Source organism: Malus domestica, chromosome 10 (assembly GCF_042453785.1).
Source record: "Malus domestica chromosome 10, GDT2T_hap1".
NCBI classification, from domain to species: Eukaryota; Viridiplantae; Streptophyta; class Magnoliopsida; order Rosales; family Rosaceae; genus Malus; species Malus domestica.
Window position 1 is genome coordinate 36,219,514 of NC_091670.1, and position 9,996 is coordinate 36,229,509.

A 9,996-nucleotide genomic window follows, 5' to 3' on the forward strand; every position below is an offset into this window, starting at 1 on the left:
TACCAGCTTCACGTGTTTTAATTTTGTCAGAGCACTTTGAAAAAGTGGTATGTGGTATCTGGAAAGCTGATGTTACGTGTGAAGATTACAGACAAGCTTTATCTAAGGAAATCTGGCTCTCGAAGTTCTGAGAGTTGTGCCTCTTCGGTTTTCGAACAAGCAATCCCGTCGAGGATCTGACTCTCGAGATTCGGAAAGCGGTGCTACTCCGGTTTTTGAGAAAGTAATTATGTTGGGAGTCTTTTCTCGAATGTGAGTAAAGGTTGGACGTTCTTGCCAACCTGTCTTGCCGCAAAACACGGAGGTCGACACACATAGGGACTTTCCAGTTGTCAAGCAGTGGTGCTGTTCCTTTACCCTTATGGGTAATAGTAGGGTAGCTGGAACTTCGAAATTCTCGTGCCTAAACTTTGTCAGAGATCTTTGACAAAGTTATATGTGGTACCCGAGGAGTTGATGGTGCATATGGAGAGCGGTGATTGAACAGTAAGATTCACGTGCTTTTTACTTCACCAGAAATCTTCGACAGATTGCCCGTAATTTTCGCAAAGCTGATTGTGCATGTGACAGGTGCTGACGAGGCTGAAAAAGCAGGTGCTTCTTCGATTTCTGAGATCGGCCCTCGTGGTCTCTGAGCAGCCCAGCTTTTGAGAAAGCAAACGCCTCTTCGATTTCTGAGATCGGCCCTCGTGGTCTCTGAGCAGCCCAGCTTTTGAGAAAGCAAACGCCTCTTCGATTTCTGAAGCTCCGTCGAGTGCAGATTTTTATAGAGGCTGGCATTAAGTTCCACAGCACACCTGAATCTCTACCAGTAGAAGCTCATTTCTTGCACTTCTAAGATCTTGATTTGTCTGACCTCTTCCTTCTTCAACACATTTGAAAATGTCTGGACCCTCCGACCGTCGTTTTGACCTGAACCTTGGAGAAGAGACAGCCACGCCTTCTCCAGACAACATATGGCGCCCATCCTTCATATCCCCTACTGGTCCTCTTACCGTTGGGGATTCTGTGATGAAGAATGATATGACCGCTGCAGTGGTGGCCAGGAACCTTCTCACTCCCAAAGATAACAGACTACTTTCCAAACGGTCTGATGAGTTGGCTGTTAAGGACTCTCTGGCTCTTAGTGTTCAGTGTGCAGGTTCTGTGTCTAATATGGCCCAACGCCTATTTGCTAGAACCCGCCAAGTTGAATCATTGGCTGCTGAAGTGATGAGTCTCAAACAGGAGATTAGAGGGCTCAAGCATGAGAATAAGCAGTTGCACCGGCTCGCCCATGACTATGCTACAAACATGAAGAGGAAGCTTGACCAGATGAAGGAATCTGATGGTAAGGTTTTACTTGATCATCAGCGGTTTGTGGGTTTGTTCCAAAGGCATTTATTGCCTTCGTCCTCTGGGGCTGTACCTGGTAATGAAGCTTCAAATGATGAACCTCCAATGCCTCCTCCTTCTGGGGTTTTGTCAAGTACTGAGGCTCCGGATAACCACCCTCCGGTGCTTTCTCTTTCTGGGGCTCTACCGACTGCTGAGACTTCCCCTAAGCAACCTTTGTGAAGGCTCCCTTTTGTTTGTTTATTTTGACTCATGTATATGTACATATTTGTGGCTTATCGAAAATATTAATAAATAAGCTTTGCTTCATTTCAATATATTGTGTTAAATACACCAAAGCCTTCTTCATAAAGTTCTTTGAATTTTTGCTTTTGTTGAAACCTGTATTGTTGAAGCTTTGTGAGTGAAGCATGTAGTTTGAGGTAGTGTTCCCTTAATTTCCCGAGTGAGGAAAACTTCTCGGTTGGAGACTTGAAAAATCCAAGTCACTGAGTGGTTGTGAGACTGCCGAGTATTAAGGTGCAGTAGCATATGGTGGGAGTCCCCCAAGTCTTCAGGCGAAGAGAGTTGCCGAATGAGGTGTCTCGCTTGTTACTAATTTGTCAAAGTAACGAATCCTTGTTTCGATGTCACACATTCGCATATGCCTTATCTAAAAATATTTCCAACTTTTGTGTGTTTGATGCTGCATGCTATTGACTAGACAAGATCAAGTGCAATTAGTAGCTTTTCTCTCTTTTTCATCTTTTCTTCGGTGGAATTGCTTTTCGTTTCCACTAATCAGCCTGAGTGGATGCAAGATAACACCATTCTCTATAGCTCAGATCGCAAAGTCGTCTTCATGAAAGTTGTTCCTTATCTTGTGAACTACAAAATCTCCAAATTTGAGATCCATCGGAGTAGTACAACTCCAGAAATTCAGGTATGATGAGTAACTGTTCATCAATTTTCTGTTAACCCGTCAGACTTGTTGTGAGCTTCTAAACTCCATTTTCTCTTGCTCAGATCAGCATGCTTTCTTCATTGAAGTTGTGCCTCATCGTCTCTTTCATAACATATCAAAAATTCAGAATGAACTAATGGTTAAATATTTCCAGATCTTCGAAACATCATAGCAGCTTCGAAATCTGCAAGAATCCGACTGTCATGTTTGGAGCTTCAACACTTTAATTTCCGTCGCTCAAACAGAAATGGTTCCTTCTTGAAAGTTGTTCATATGCTCAAAAACTATAGGGTGTCCAAAATTCAGCTCCATTGGAGAAGAGCAGAGGTTGCAGAAATTTGATAGATGAAAGGAGGCGGAAGAGGGAGAGAGAGAAAAAGTCTCTTGGGTTGGATTTCTATTTTGGGGCAGATTCCAAGTTTTGTAGCACCTTCATTATTGATGAATTGCTTGTACTTTTGTCCATTATGAAACTTGGGACTTTGGCTTGTTGTTGGATCTATTATAATATGTTTGGAAACATATACATAATTGCTTGTTTGGTTATGACAGGGATGTTGTGGGTGTAGAACAAAACAAATGTTTGTGTTGACCTGTGTTTTTGTACAAGTTCAAGGGCATCTTGGGTTTTGTGAACAAAATTTGTTTATTTGGAGCAAGGTTTTGTGTTGAAGCTTTGTAGGTGAAGCTTTGGTGTTGAAGCTTTCTAGGTGAAGCTTTGATGGTGAAGCTTTCTGGGTGAAGCTTTTTTAGGTGAAGCTGTTTGGGTGAAGCTTTTTGGAGGTGAAGTTTTTTTTTGGGTGAAGCTTTTTTAGGTGAAGCTTTTTGGGTGAAACTTTTTGGATGAAGCTTTTTGGGTGAAGTTTTGGAGGTGAAGCTTTTCGGGTGAAGCTTTTTGAATGAAGCTGTTTTTTTTTTTTTTTTTTTTTTTGGCGCTTGACACGGTCTTCATTTGCTTGTTTTGTAGTGACTGTGGAAGACGGATTGCTTTCTGATTGAGAAGGGTTCCGGCATCGCTTTGCACCATCTTCATGTGGGTAATATAGGAACTTCCTTATGTTTTGATCATGCATGTAGTGATAGAATTTGTTTCTTCTTATTGTAGATGTCAGAGCCTAGAAGTTCTAGTGATGAGGGCTCTTCTAGCTTTAGCTCTAAGTCTGAGTCTGCAATGTCGGAGTCTTCAGGGTCTTTGTTAGAGTCCTGTACTAGAGAAACATTGGATGATCTTCCCAACCGTCAAACTTTAGCTATTGCTAGTTCTTCCTCCATGGCGTTGGGTGAGGGGGTTTCTCCTGATATGTCTTTGCCTCGGCGGAGGCATGGTTATAAGCCTGCGCCATCACCTCAGAGTAAGTCTTCCAAGTATTGGCATTGATCATGTATTTAAAGAAACAATCACGTAGGCCTGCCGTGAAGGCTTTGAGGGCAGTCTTGTCGTCTGCCTCGGCACACCGGGAGTATTCATGGCTGAAGCGGCCAGCATACATACGTAATGACTCGTCTGGCCTCTGGCGGATAGTGTACAGGTCATCTGCAGAGTGCAAGCGATCGGTTTGGAAAATGTGTTGGGAAACAAATAGTTTCCTCAATTCCTCAAATGAGTCTACCGTCTCAGGTGTAAGACGACAATACCAATTTAGAGATCCGCCAGAGAGGGTGGAGGGGAAGAGAAGACATCGCTCTTCGTCGGTGTGCATCCGGTATGCCATGGTGGACTCAAAGAGGTTAAGGTGCTCAATCGGGTCCTCTTTTCCAGTATAAAGTTGCAAGCCAAGCCTCTGCTTTGTCTTTGCTTGAAGGGGGGTGTTGAGGATCCTCCTTGTAAGAGGGCCAGGCCTGGGTTGGTTCCAGTCAGGTATTTCAGCCTGACGTTCAGCCTTCAACTTGTTTACTTCCTCAAGAAGTTGTAGGACAAGGGGGTCCTGAGCGGAGTTATGTGCCACTGGAGCTTTCTTTCGTAAATCTCCATCTCCTCTTAGAATTAGGAAGGTTTGATCAAGGGCATGTGATTTTTCCCTGGACTCGCTGTACTGGCTTCCAGGGTATGTCTGTCGGAACACCTCTGAGTCCCCTGTACCCTCATGTCTCTCTAGGACTTGTTGCACCTTCCCCAAGTTGGTGGCCGGCTCGGGCCGTGGCAGGGGACCGAGTCTCTCAGAAATCCTTGGGTCATTGATCTTTGAGCTTATATGGATGGAATTCTCTCGACGTTGCTTCAGGAAATCCCGACAATCGCGAAAGACGGCTTTCGATCCTTCTGCCCCTTCAGCAAAGAGGTGTCTCCCTCCGCTTCTCATGGTTCGGGTCGAAGCAACTGGGTTAAGAGAAGCCTCATGTTGATTATCAAATCGAGGGGTAATTTGTTCCCTATCAGGGATATCTATGTCGAATGCATGTGACCCTCCATGTTGGAGGGCACCCAGTTGATGGTTGACTTCCACGGGGGCAACAAGCTCGCGTGTCTGAGCTTGCCTAGCTTCGTGGAGTGTCTCGAAGAGCTTCTCATATTGCTCCTGGAGGACCTCATTCCTCATTGCTATCTTGTTGTTCTGAGCTTCCAACTCATCGACTTTAGCTTGAAGAAGAACTCGTTTTCCTTCCTTCTTTCGTTGTTTCGCACTATGTGCAAGGGGGGTGTCATTCTGTGTGCTGTGGCTTCCTTCGCTTCCCATGCTGGAGAGGGATGCCTGATCAAAAGAAAGTGTACGAATGATAGAAACCAGCTTGACACAGCTGAAGAGAGTAGGAATAAGTGTCGTTTCCCACAGACGGCGCCAAATGTTGATGCACAAAATCAGCGAAGACTTTGGTACAACAGAAAGTGTCAGGTTTTGTGACCTTCGCTTGGTTGCTTCGGTCACTAGTGAGGATAAGTACGTAAATGAATAGAGACAGAGAAGCAAACACAGGATGTACGTGGTTCACCCAGATTGGCTACGTCCACGGAGTAGAGGAGTTCTTATTAGTAGTGAAGGGCTTACACAAGTACAAAGGATCAAGCTCTCAATTTAGTGAGTTCTTGTGAATGATTTAACACAAATGGCATTAGCCAATATTGTGGGGGAATGACCCCTATTTATAGAAAAACTTGTAGCTTTGTCACATTGACATGTGTCATGTTATGATTGGTTCTTGATGTCGACACGTGCTGCGCTCTGATTGGCTTCTAATCTTGACACGTGTCGAGTAGTGATTGGCCTCCTGGTCGGAGGGGAACTCTTCTGGGTCCTTGACAGTATAGCGTTGGCCGGTGCTCGGTAGTTTCGGGATTGATCAAGTATGGTACAAACAATTTTTATAAAAAATATATATAAAATATTGACGTGGATTAACCGTGACCACACAAAACAGGAGGGCACGGGAAGAGCACCGAAATGGGAGGGCAGACAATCCAAGTCCATTTCATCCCCTACTCTCTCTCTGCAAGTAGGGCCGCTGTCCATTCGCAGCTCTCATCTCTCTCCAATCTGTCAGTCCTTCTGTCCTTCTTCACCAACAACAACAGGCCTACAGAAGCCGAAGCAAAAGCCAAAAGCCCAGATGCAGCCCAAACGCTCAAAACCGTTTTTTAAGGTGATGGAAAAACCGTAAATGTAACCAAATTTACAGTGGCATAGACGTAAATATATCAAAAGAACAGGCGGTGGCAATTTTGTAAATAAAATTAAATCCGGCCAAATTCACTGTTCAGGTGAACAGTGCAATTGGATTTCTTACTTTAGACTAAAGTAATGATCTATTAAACTTCTTAATGTGAGGAGAAATTTTTCATTGTTACGGAAACATGAGGGGTACATCAAGTGTTTTTATACAAGTGGTGAAAAATTTTATTTTTTAAGTTATTGACTTTTTAATACACATATCACACCATTAGCATAGTGACAAGTGGTGTATCATCCCGTATTCCGATCACACTAAAAAATATGTCTGAGAACGGTGTAAGTCTGTGTTTTAAGATTAAAAACAAGAAGGAAAAGTTAGATAGTAGTACTAAGACCTTATCAACCTTCTATACGTTTCTAGAAAATAAGAAAACAATATCTTCAATTACATTTTTTTAGAAACCAATAAAACGTTGTTCTTGCTCCACCATCTATCTTTTCTTTCCTGTTTTTACTCAAAATACACAGACTATGCAGCCCTCACAAAAGTATTTAAACAACGAAAATTTTATTTGAACTCATATTTTGTATCTCAACATCCAGCTTATTTTTTATACCCATATTGTATTTGATTTATCTATCATTATCTCTTTACACCCAACGTTATTTCCAAAACAGCCCTTACTTTTCAAAACTCAACTCAATCAAACTTCTTTTTACACCCATAAAAAATAAAACCCTAACCAGTCCATCATCTCCATGGAGCAAATCCCCTTCTCTCTCTTTAAAAAATCCTTCCATCTCCCATGGTTGTCATTCTGCACCCCATCTACTCCTTTGTAGTCATCAAAACCTCTTCCTCTTCCTTTTCTTCATCATTTGACATCTCTAAATTTCTAGAGCATTAATTAGCTTAATAATTGGTATGTGTTCAATCGATTGGTTCAATTTTTACGTATTGATTCCTTTTTCTTTTCAATTAAATGAGCTTTTGGTTATAGTGTTTAATGAGTTTGGTATGTTTCAATTAAATGAGAATCTTCTAGACTCAATATTCATATATGTGGTAGAAAAATGGGTACGTCCATGATAACTTTTGGTAGATTAATGAATATTTTTAACCGTTGATATTTTTTTTTTTGTCGAAATATGCATGAAACATACACATTTGTCCCTTCATGCCACTTGGTTATAAGCAAACATCATGCATTTACTAATACTATTCAAAGTCATGCATGAAACCTACACATTTGTCCCTACATCTAACTTACTAATTTTATCGCTTGACTTAAAAAAAATCGAAATGTATGTAGTGGATAAACACAATCTCAAACTTTAATTGAACTCACATAACAACGATAAATAAAGGCATTATCACAACTTAGGGGTGGTGAGCAATCCCATTAAAATAGAACTTAATATATACATATTAAAAACAAAAACAAATTGATGCAAAATCTCCCGACGACTAATACTATTCCAAGTCGTGCATGAAACATACACATGTCCCTTCATGCCACTTGATTATAAGCAAACATGCATGAAACCTACACATTTGTCCCTTAATGCCACTTGATTATAAGCAAACATCATGCATGCACAAGTTATTTACTAATTAGTATTACTACTATTCAGCTATCATGACCCTTTTTTTTTTGTTACTCATACGCCCAAGACATTGTAAACGATGGAAATTTTATTTGAACCCATATTTTGTATCTCAACATCCAGCTTATTTTTTATACCCATATTGTATTTGATTTATCTATCATTATCTCTTTACACCCAACGTTATTTCCAAAACAGCCCTTACTTATCAAAACTCAACTCAATCAAACTTCTTTTTACACCCATAAAAAATAAAACCCTAACCAGTCCATCATCTCCATGGAGCAAATCCCCTTCTCTCTCTTTAAAAAATCCTTCCATCTCCCATGGTTGTCATTCTGCACCCCATCTACTCCTTTGTAGTCATCAAAACCTCTTCCTCTTCCTTTTCTTCATCATTTGACATCTCTAAATTTCTAGAGCATTAATTAGCTTAATAATTGGTATGTGTTCAATCGATTGGTTCAATATTTACGTATTGATTCCTTTTTCTTTTCAATTAAATGAGCTTTTGGTTATAGTGTTTAATGAGTTTGGTATGTTTCAATTAAATGAGAATCTTCTAGACTCAATATTCATATATGTGGTAGAAAAATGGGTACGTCCATGATAACTTTTGGTAGATTAATGAATATTTTTAACCGTTGATATTTATTTTTTTGTCGAAATATGCATGAAACATACACATTTGTCCCTTCATGCCACTTGGTTATAAGCAAACATCATGCATTTACTAATACTATTCAAAGTCATGCATGAAACCTACACATTTGTCCCTACATCTAACTTACTAATTTTATCGCTTGACTTAAAAAAAATCGAAATGTATGTAGTGGATAAACACAATCTCAAACTTTAATTGAACTCACATAACAACGATAAATAAAGGCATTATCACAACTTAGGGGTGGTGAGCAATCCCATTAAAATAGAACTTAATATATACATATTAAAAACAAAAACAAATTGATGCAAAATCTCCCGACGACTAATACTATTCCAAGTCGTGCATGAAACATACACATGTCCCTTCATGCCACTTGATTATAAGCAAACATGCATGAAACCTACACATTTGTCCCTTAATGCCACTTGATTATAAGCAAACATCATGCATGCACAAGTTATTTACTAATTAGTATTACTACTATTCAGCTATCATGACCCTATTTTTTTTGTTACTCATACGCCCAAGACATTGTAAACGATGAAAAATTTTATTTGAACCCATATTTTGTATCTCAACATCCAGCTTATTTTTTATACCCATATTGTATTTGATTTATCTATCATTATCTCTTTACACCCAACGTTATTTCCAAAACAGCCCTTACTTTTCAAAACTCAACTCAATCAAACTTCTTTTTACACCCATAAAAAATAAAACCCTAACCAGTCCATCATCTCCATGGAGCAAATCCCCTTCTCTCTCTTTAAAAAATCCTTCCATCTCCCATGGTTGTCATTCTGCACCCCATCTACTCCTTTGTAGTCATCAAAACCTCTTCCTCTTCCTTTTCTTCATCATTTGACATCTCTAAATTTCTAGAGCATTAATTAGCTTAATAATTGGTATGTGTTCAATCGATTGGTTCAATTTTTACGTATTGATTCCTTTTTCTTTTCAATTAAATGAGCTTTTGGTTATAGTGTTTAATGTGTTTGGTATGTTTCAATTAAATGAGAATCTTCTAGACTCAATATTCATATATGTGGTAGAAAAATGGGTACGTCCATGATAACTTTTGGTAGATTAATGAATATTTTTAACCGTTGATATTTTTTTTTTGTCGAAATATGCATGAAACATACACATTTGTCCCTTCATGACACTTGGTTATAAGCAAACATCATGCATTTACTAATACTATTCCAAGTCATGCATGAAACCTACACATTTGTCCCTACATCTAACTTACTAATGTTATCGCTTGACTTAAAAAAAATCGAAATGTATGTAGTGGATAAACACAATCTCAAACTTTAATTGAACTCACATAACAACGATAAATAAAGGCATTATCACAACTTAGGGGTGGTGAGCAATCCCATTAAAATAGAACTTAATATATACATATTAAAAACAAAAACAAATTGATGCAAAATCTCCCGACGACTAATACTATTCCAAGTCGTGCATGAAACATACACATGTCCCTTCATGCCACTTGATTATAAGCAAACATGCATGAAACCTACACATTTGTCCCTTAATGCCACTTGATTATAAGCAAACATCATGCATGCACAAGTTATTTACTAATTAGTATTACTACTATTCAGCTATCATGACCCTATTTTTTTTGTTACTCATACGCCCAAGACATTGTAAACGATGAAAAATTTTATTTGAACCCATATTTTGTATCTCAACATCCAGCTTATTTTTTATACCCATATTGTATTTGATTTATCTATCATTATCTCTTTACACCCAACGTTATTTCCAAAACAGCCCTTACTTTTCAAAACTCAACTCAATCAAACTTCTTTTTACACCCATAA